Here is a 10,802-nt window from a genome sequence, read left to right as displayed (position 1 = left end):
ATTTTTATTTATATTTTATTCTTTTTTTATCTATGGTTATTTATTTATTATTTTTATTGAATAACTTTGTATAATCAAATTCTTTATTTATTAAAAAATTTTGAGATTTTGAAATCGAGGCCCTCCCATCGTACTGGTAGAGCCTTGATTCGGATTCCGAACTTAGAAAACATGAGCCCGGGATTGCGATTTCTAGCTTCCCGACCGATCATCCCATCATCGGTATATTATACTTATAGTTAATGTCATTATATTTTTATTTTATTATTTATTATTATTTATTTTATTTTATTTTTTTTTTGTTTTATGTATATATATATATATATTTTAAGAGTTATTTATATTTGTAGTAAATATTCTCCTAAGCTTACGTTCTTCGTATAACTAAACTTTTTCTAAAATGTTTATACTTTTATCATTTTTATATATATTTTGTTATCCTTATTTTTACATTATTCTATTTTTTAATAATTTTCTGACCCTAAGAATATTATTTAAGAATATCATTAATGCTTAAACATTAATGCTTAAACTTATCTAAATGCGGGTTGTGGCACAGGTTGGTTGCATCTAGGCCACATGCTTCCTTTGTCTTTAAGTGCGGAATGACATTGTTTGAGGCTTGAATGATGTCGTTTTAGATCTTGTATAAAATGCCCCTTAACTCCCTTTTCCTTATTTCTCTTATTCCCTTCCTTTCTCTATACTAGAGCTTCTCTTTGTAGAACTTACTTCCACTATCTGTCTAGATTTCGGTCATCAGATTATTGTCGTGCCAGCTGTCACTCGTCGATGCTAGATTTGTCCAAATTTCACCTTCTCACTCCTTTCTAGTCGTTTGTCCATTTCATCAAAACCGTTTTTCCTAAAACCACCTAAATATCCTTAAATCTAGAGAAAACCAAACATCCCTCACCAAGAAACCTGAATGCCCCTTTTATTTTTCTTTGTTGATTTTCTTTTAATTTTTCTTATTGTTCATTTTGTGTTGATAAATGTCTTTTGGTTGTTGATGAATGGGTTTTTTATACCCATTATTGTTGTGTTTAATTTTAATTTTTTTTCTTGAATTTTGGTTGGATTTAAGTTGTTTTTTTCTTTTTTTTCCTTATCCGATTAGATTACGATAAGATTAGAATGAACTGATTGGATTACGATAAGGGCCCTTTTTAACACTTTGGTTTTTTAATTTTCTCAACGATTGGCAAAACACTCGTACGAAATGGGGTGTCTACATCTGACTTGAGTGAATAATGGTTGGTAGCGATGGGAACGACGATGGTGGTTCGTTGACTGGTTTAAGGCAAAATAGAGAGAGGGGTATTACTAGAGAGAGAAAAGGAAGCAGAGAAATAAATAAAAGAAGCCAAGTGAGGCATTATATACTAACTTCAAAATAGCATTGCCTTGAGTAGACCTTTTTCAATTGCATTTTGTAAACATGTAAATTCAGAAATAAGGTTTATGTCTTTTTTTTTTTTGTATGTTTAATTTTTTTATTGATAAAACTACCACAGGGTAGTTGGCTCCTGAGAAAATTTGCAACATAAAAAAAATGAGCTACTTCCTTGGGTTTTAAGACTCACTAGAATATGTTTTTTATGTTATTGTTTGTTTTTTTTCATACACATAGTTCGATGTAAAAACAAATTTTTAACTCTCTAGTTTTTTCCTTTTTATTTTCTTTATTTATCTATTTACTTTTCTTTACTTCATTTTTCTTTATTGTAATTTTTATAATTTTGTCGTAAGTGTTGGAGAATTTGGAAAATTTTTTGACAAAAAGGATTTGCATAAATAATAATAATAAAAATAACAAAAATAATAAAACAAAATAAATAAATAAGCACAAAAATGCAAATAAATAACAATTCTCAAATGATGGAATTTGATAAAGTTATGGTGATAATTTCTTGAAAACTCCTAAGTTAGAAATAAATAACCATTTTTAGGATGAGTGTTATGGGACTGCTAATTACCTTCCTTACATGTAACCGTATCCCCAAGCTTAGTCTATTTTGTAGATTGAAATGTATCTTTTTTAATGAACTTAAGTCAAGCATAAGACCTTCTTAGGAAAGATAGATTCACCTAGGTAACTAATCACTACAAAAAAAAAAAATTATTGATGGCTATTTTTCTTTCACATCGACTGGTTGAACTTTTAGACTCATATGTTATGGCATTTGATTTAATAGAATAAGGAGAGGAGTTAGTTCTTATGTAGTTTGATCCAAAATGCAACCATGTTTTTTTCCTTTCTTGATTATCGTAAGCAGGTTGTGTATGAAGGGGGTCTACCCCTTTTGCTTAGCTAAACAACTTAGATGCTAAATATAGATCTCATTTGATCCCACCTTTTGCTTAGAGATGAAGAAGATTGTTTCTTCTTTATCCAACCTTTTCCCATTGGAAACTAACTCATTCCTTGCAATCCATAAGTACTATAAACTAGCACCACACACTGCCAACCATTTCTTTTTCAAGACACCATCACAAGACTTGATAAAATTTTCTACAGAGTTTAAATCCCCGTCACTTGAGAACACAACACCACATAATTGATGAAGAATTGCAGGAAAGTAGAACATGACGACAAATCGACAATCCTCATCATAGACACCACATCAAGTGCATAAATAGTTAGTATGTTCAAACCGGACAACTTTATCCCTCAAAAGCATTTAAGAGGGATGCAACACAAAAATGGCTAACCATGGGGAATTCCAGACTTCAGGGGGAATAATATATTTTCAAATTAAAGTAAAGCATACCTTTTTAATTTCAGGTCATGAATTTGTTTTCAGAGCAACTGTGTCTTTCTTTGCTGAAAAACACCTTTTCTTGTTTAACTCCCTAACAAGTTCATCACTATCCTAATTATCAGGGATTCATCCTTTTGTGCAGAGATTAACTTAGGAGCTGAAGCAGAGAACATGTGGCATTGACAAAGAATCTGGTGTTCCATGCTCACAACAAACCTATCAATATCAAACATCACTACTGTCGGGATTTGGTAAAAGACCATGAGATTGAGGTGGAGTTTGCTAGTTTAAAGACTAACTTGCAGATATCTTTACAAAGCCATTAAAGAGTGATGTGTTCTACAAGTTCTAGAAGATGCTTGCATGGTGAAGATTGAAAACTAATTAATCTGACGGAGGGATTTGTTGGAATTAAACGAAATCCATTCATCTCTAATTCTGTCGTTTATGTGCCTTGTTTCTATTGGTTTCTAGAACTTGTCTTTGGCGTGAATTGCTAATAGACTTTACTGACCTTTGTATTTGAAGTTTAAGTGTGACGTGAATTGAACGACATATTCAGCCACAAAAGCCAAGAAAATGAAGTTCCTAGAAAATATGAGAAGCAAATCATAACGCTGTGACCACGAGAATATTAAATCGATGTAACAACCACACCAATAATCTGTCACTTCCAGTCACACAAGACTATAGTAGAAACACTATAATAAAAACAGACTAATAATCTGTGTTTCATTCTCTCAAAACAAAAGCAATCGCTCGATAAGACATATTATGAACAATTATGTGAATGGGGAGACATATTATGTGTAATTTTGCACCCTCTTTAACTTTCAATAATCTCTATATGAACAATTTTAATTTGTGTAATCTCATTCGCTGTGAAGGTCTTTGTATATACCATGCAAATGATTGAAAAAAGCTGATGGTGAAGTTTAATTAATTTAAAAGACCTTTGTTTATCCCTTTTTTTGAAGTATTTAACGGAGTACCTTTGCGGTGACCTCATTCTTGTTTCTTACTCCTAATACATATTACATAACACTACTATCAGGAATAAAATAATATAAATAATACACAAAGAAAAAGTATGTGACGTAATAAAATACTTTTGCAGTAACAGTGTGGGACCACGAGAATATATTAAGTGGATGTCAGCCAAACCGATAGTCTTGTGTTTCATTCAGTCATAACAAAAGGAATCGCTCGATAACACTTGAGAAACCGAGCGACGCTTACACTTGGGAATATATTAACACTTGAAAATCGTTCGATTGCTGGCCTCATTATGTAACTGCTGTTTCTTCCTCCTTTCACTCCGGTTTCTCTTCATCTTCCTTATTCTATTGTTTTTCCTCCGAACACCAGACGCGGTTCGCTAACAGTAACTTGTTAGATGTATATTTATATTCCAGTCTTTATGGCTTTTCATTCAACACAATCGAAGATTAAATCTCCAACTCATTCAGCTTTAGTTTTCTTTGAGCTTCAAATTTAAGCTGATAAAATGGCGATGAGCATGAGGAAGAAGACTTTCAAACCAAAAATGAAGAGTTTGAAAGTGAGGGCCCAACGAATAAAATCGGAAATGGATAAGATAAGGGAAGATCAAAGATGCATAAGAGAGGAGCAACGAAATTTAGGAGACAGGTTTGGAGATGTTAAACGCCAATGCGATCAACTCAGAGAGGAAACTCAAGTGATTATGAAGCAAACAGCTTGCAATCGGATTCGGCTTATTCTTATGTTCAATATCTTAGGAGCCCGGGAAGAAGGAGACTTTGATAAAGCTGCTACCCTCACTCGCTTCCTTAAATTGGTTGCTTAAATTGGTTTCCTTCGTGCATACACTACGAGCAGCGAAATCAATGATCAGATTGGCTTATTCTTATGCTTTTCTGGTTTGTGAATGTTGAGATCCGGGGGTCTGCTGATGGAGTTTTCTGGATATGCTTTCATTGCTGCCGGTGATTTTCAGTTTGGTTTCTGTTCTAGTTATCAAGATCAGATTATTAGGATGGTTGGTGTTCACCACTTTGGTGTTTGTATGCTTTATGAGTAGTATAGACTTGATGCTGCTGCATGTGTTTCTGTTTAGTGTTAGTGTCTTCCGGTGTAAACTGTTTTCCTTTCTTGGATGGGCCAGTTGACTAAACCGATGGTCAGCAAGAAAGAAATAATTTGAAGATTTAAACTTGGCTCTATATTTGGCCACGTTTTTGTTCCCCTAAGCTGCTATGTGGAAAGTTGTGACTTTTATAACATACATAAAAAAAAGCCTGAGGGTTCCAGAGTTAACTGTGTGGAAGGCAGAGACAGTGAAAGAGAAAAGATGTTGAAGCAAAGAGAGAGAAAGAGAGGGGTGCAAAGGCGTCAGAGTGAACCACGTGAAGGGCAAATAGAGTGAAAAGAGAAAAGACGTTGAAGCAAAAGAGAGGAGTATAAAGAGGTCCGTATGTTGCACACGGGTAATATTCTAGTTATTCTAATAAGGGAGTACTGCGAACACTTGAGAGATCTATCTTTTAGAATTTTGTTTTAGGTGGGTGACTAAACCTGCAAGAAATTAATCAATATTTAAATAGTTATGAGAGAAGGCTCTTAAATCATAACAAAAGTTGCTCATGCATAAGAAAACTGGTTGACAAATTGTGTGGCTACATCAGCAAGCAATAGTAAATAATATAATAATAAGTACTAATAAATCAAGCATAATTAGTTTTCATATTTTTCCAAATTAAATGCCTTAATGTATCAACTTATTCAAAAATTAGTATCTTAATTGCTCAAAGGATCTGTTGGCACATTGATAAGGGTTTGTACACCCTTTTTACACACTAACAAAAGCTTTAATTTTAAAGTTATAAGAGCTATTTCAAAATACCAAGGAAAACACCTTTTAAATTTAATATTGCTTTTAGCAAACATATGTCAGAATACTCAAACTTCCATCCATACCAATCCAAAGCTTAATTTGGAAAAAAGAAATAAACCATTAGATTTAAAAATAGGATTTGATTGTTGACATTTAACAAGGATTTTGATCTCTAAAAACGCGTGGTGAGAAACTACTATAAAATCCAGTTGGAACCATATTTTTCAAAATATAAAATTTTTTTATTAGCAATAGAGGAAGAGAGGTTTCTTTTTCGAAAAGGGTAGAGTTTTTACATCACTAATTTTCATAATATTGTAGGTGAGTTGTTAATGCATAATTTGGATCTCTTCCCTTTTCTATTTTGCCATAATGTAAAAAAAAATCTATAAAATTTTCATGAAAATTTAAATAAGCCCTTATTTTTTTATTTTGTTCAATTAAACTTCTGTATTTTTGTTTTAAGTCAAATAAGCCCTTATGAATAATAGTTGACTAATTGTCAATAATCAAAATATTCACTATCATTTTATATTTATGTGACGTTAACTTAGAGGGTGAAAAATGCAATATGACCATGTCATCATGTCACATTAATATACCAAATTATCATGTATTATGACATGTCAATATACCACATTAGTGTCATGTCAGTGCCATATAACATAAAATGACAAGTGACATTTTGACTAATTCAACTATTAGTTATGAGGGATTATTTGACTTAAAATAAAAGTATAAAGGCTTGTTTGAACGCAATAAAAGTATAAAGGCCTATTTGATTTTTTTTTGAATAGTTTAAAGGCTTTTTTAGATATTAGGCCTTTTATTTTTTATTTCTTTCCTTTTCCTTGATTTTTCCTTGTTTTTTTCTTTGCTTTTATTATCTTTATTTTGTGGAATCAAATCTGTTAATGCAAGATGAAATGTTCCCTTTTGATTTTTTATATTTTTTATATTTTTATTTACTGATTTTTTTAGTTTTTGTTATTTTTGGGTATGTACATATATATTGATTCATTTCAATTTGAACTCTAAGTTTGCACTTTGGACCCTAAGTTTGTATTTTGGACACTAGCCCTAAACTTAATATGCTTGTTGAGCTCAATTCAACGTAATTAAAGATCAAATAAAAAAATCTGAAAAAGCTAAAAATTGAACTAATCAATAATGAACTAATGCGAATTAATAAAAGATTTACAATAAATAGTTTCGAATAAAAGGGATGTCTATAGCTACTCCTGATCATTGCGCATTGTATTATGAGAATCATGAATTGCATAATGATGTAGACACTATTTTTGTGAACAAACATAAATTAAAAAGAAATGTTTCCCTTCTTTCAAACAAGTGTACGTAACTTTTAAGACTCTCAACTATATAGTGAAGTCTCTATTTCTGTAAAGAAATATTTTGGAAATTTTGTTTGCAAACTCCAAGATATTGTCTCTCATTGAAGAATTTTTGGAAGATCACTTAAAATTAACTCTTACGAGTTTTAAAGATTCCCAACACTTTTAGCCAAGACTTTATATACCTTACGAAACTATGTTGGAAAATGTCAATATAAACTTCAAAATAGTTTCCATGGTAAAGACAATTTTCAAAAGATCATCTAAAAAGCAAATAGTACACCTATTTCAAGACTTTATCACTTAATTTTTTTTTGGCAAAAGACAAATATAGATAATATCGAATCTGGATTTAATTAGGGATGTCAACGGGATAGGGTACCCATTAATTTCTAGATACCCAAACCCTAACTCTATTAAAAATCAAATACCCTAACCCTATTGCCTACCTAAATAATTTTAAAAATTATTATCCTAAACCTAACTCTAATACATTTTTACTACCCTATAATTACCCTAACCCGTTTAAATATCCAATTAGATAAAAAATTATTAAAATCTTCTTCATGGATACCTAATTATCCAATTAACTATTCTTGTCACGACCCAGAACTCTCATCGAGCCTGTGACAACCGTCGCGAAGTCTCACCAAACATTCTTTACCCCGAATGCCGATCAAAACCCCGCAAGGCTCTCGTATCAGCTTTCGCACTTCCTGGTGAGCAATAGTTATCAAAAATCAAAATTCAAGGGATTACGAGTCATTTCCAAATTAGAACATAGCATATTGTTTTCTGGCTCACAAGGGCATTTTCGTCATTTTTCGTCGAAAATCTAAAAACTTGCTAAAAATATAGTAGGTAAGCAGAAAATATATGTATTTAGTGATTTAAAAAAAATTAAGTATCTAAACATTCATTTGAAGTGAAAATTTGACCTTTTGAATATAATAAAAATATTCAATAAAATAAATTATTTTCTNCCCAATTAGATAAAAAATTATTAAAATCTTCTTCATGGATACCTAATTATCCAATTAACTATTCTTGTCACGACCCAGAACTCTCATCGAGCCTGTGACAACCGTCGCGAAGTCTTGACAGACATTCTTCACCCCAAATGCCGATCGAAACCTCGCAAGGCTCTCGTATCAGCTTTCGCACTTCCTGGTGAACAATAGTCATCAAAAATCATAATTCGAAGGATTACGAGTCATTTCCAAATCAGAACATAGCATATTGTTTTCTGGCTCACAAGGGCATTTTCGTCATTTTTCATCGAAAATCTCAAAACTTGCTAAAAATGTAGTAGGTAAGCAGAAAATGTAGTAGCTCCAATAATTTAACAGGCCCATTGCCACAAATGACAAATTGGTAGTCTACCTTGAACCTTTCCAAAAATAAATTTTCTGGTTCAATCAAATCAATTTGCAACATTCCTGCTAAATTATTGAAGTTGCTTGATCTCTCAAATAACTTATTTTCTGGAGTAATTCCCGATTGCTTGGCAAGATGGCGGCTCTCACTTAAAGCTTTGAATTTGGCTGAGAACAATTTGTCAGGCTCAATTCCAAGATCGATTGGATCTCTTAGAATGCTTCGAATGCTCAGTTTACGCGGCAATAGCTTCTCAAGACCATTTCCTTCATCTTTAGGGAATTGTTTTATGTTGGAATTTTTGGACTTCAGTGATAACAAATTATCAGGAAATATACCTGATAATGGTAAAAAAACGTGGTATATGTTGCACCACAAGAAATAATCAGGAATTTTTGGACTTCATCTCTTCCCCTTTTTTACTTTGTCATAATGGTAAAAAAAATGCGCAAACTTTTAAAACAAATTTAAATAAGCCCTTATTGTTTTATTTTGTTTAATCAAACATTTGTACTTTTATTTTATGTCAAATAATCTTTTATAAATAATGGTTGACTAATTGCCAATAATCAAAACATACACTATCATTTTATATCCATGTGGTGCTGATATAGAGCATGAAAAATGTGAGATGACCATGTCAACATATCACATTAATATACCAAATCATCTTGTATTATGACATGTCAATATACCACGCTAGTGCCATGTTAGTGCCATATAACATAAAATGACAAGCGACATTTTGACTAATTCAACTATTAGTTATGAGAGCTTATTCGACTCAAAATAAAAATATAAGGGTTTGTTTGAACACAATAAAAGTATAAATGCCTATTTGAATTTTTCTGAATAGTTTAAAGACTTTTTTAGATATTAGGCGTTTAATTTTTTATTTCTTTCGTTTTCCTTGATTCTTCTTGATTTTTTATTTGCTTTTATTATCTTGATTTTGTGGAATCAAATCTGTTAATGCAAGATGAAATGTTCCCTTTTGATTTTTTATATTTTTTTATATTTTTATTTACTGATTTTTTAGTTTTTGTTATTTTTGGGTATATACATATATATTGATTCATATCAATTTGAACCCTAAGTTTGCACTTTGGACCCTAAGTTTGTATTTTGGACACTAACCCTAAACTTAGTTTACTTGTTGAGTTTAATTCAATGTAATTAAAGCTCAAATAAAAATAATCTGAACAAGCTAAAAATTGGACTAATCAATAATGAACTAATGCGAATTAATAAAAATTTTACAATAAATAATTTCGAATAAAAGGGATGTCTATAGCTACTCTTGATCTTTGAGCATTGAATTATGAGAATCATGAATTGCATAATGATGTAGACACAATTTTTGTCAAACCCTATACTATAAAATAATTACGACGTCATTTACATGTTCAATAGAATGTTTGCATGTTTAGGAAGTTCGAGGAATCGTTAAAAGGCGATATTGCCCATAATGGTACGGTTTAGTTAAATAAGTCTTGAACTAGTTTAAATAGAGAATCGAGGATGAATTTGAGAAAACTAAAACCCACGGGTTGATTTAAAATGAGGATTCAGAGTTTGAGGTCCGATATGGAGTTAATCCGGACTTTAAGTATTCTAGGGGCAAAATGGTCATTTGCCACTTGGGGACAAAATGAGAATTTTGAGGAAAGATTTTTTTGGCCCCATTTAACTTATTGGAGTATGATTTGAGTATTGGGGTATAATTTGAGAGTTTGACAATGAAAAAGTTTAATTCCGGTGATTTCTGGAGTGTAGGAGCAAAATCGTAATTTTTCCACCCACGGATAAATTTTGAGATTTTGAGAGAATTTAGATCAAATTTGACAAATTGGAGAATGTTATGAGTATAAGGGATGAAAATATGTCTATGGGCAATTTTCAGTTTTTGGGGTAAAAATGTAATTTTTGACTTTTACGGGGGTAAAAGTGTAAATTTTAAAAATTAATCCACCAAGACTTTGGATAAGTCTGAGAATTTATCTAAGCTATGGATATATGGGACAAGTGTATGGTGAAAATTTGGAAACAAATAAATGGCTAGAATTTAAGGAATTAATAAAACAAAAAAAATAAATAAAATAATATTATATTATTTTAGCCTTTAAAAAGGTAAAAAATTCCAGATTTCTCATCTTCTTCAGCTGTCCAAAACAGGAGAGAAAAAGGGAGGGAAAAGAAATAAGAACCCTAGCTGAAAAAATTTTGGGGAAAATCAAGAGAAATAAAAAAATCAAGCATTAAAAAGGCAAATTTCATTGATTTTCCTTGTTTTTTTCACTACCCATGCATTTTTTTCTCATTTCCATGCAAAATCAGAAAGTGGGTATGGACACCCATGCTGGCCAAACCTCCAGGGATGAGTTTTGAGCTTGATTTTTGGTTGATTTAATTGAATTAAGTGATTTAGTTAAG

Source organism: Theobroma cacao, chromosome 7, assembly GCF_000208745.1.
Source record: "Theobroma cacao cultivar B97-61/B2 chromosome 7, Criollo_cocoa_genome_V2, whole genome shotgun sequence".
NCBI lineage: Eukaryota > Viridiplantae > Streptophyta > Magnoliopsida > Malvales > Malvaceae > Theobroma > Theobroma cacao.
Note: the sequence above shows the minus strand (reverse complement) of the source record.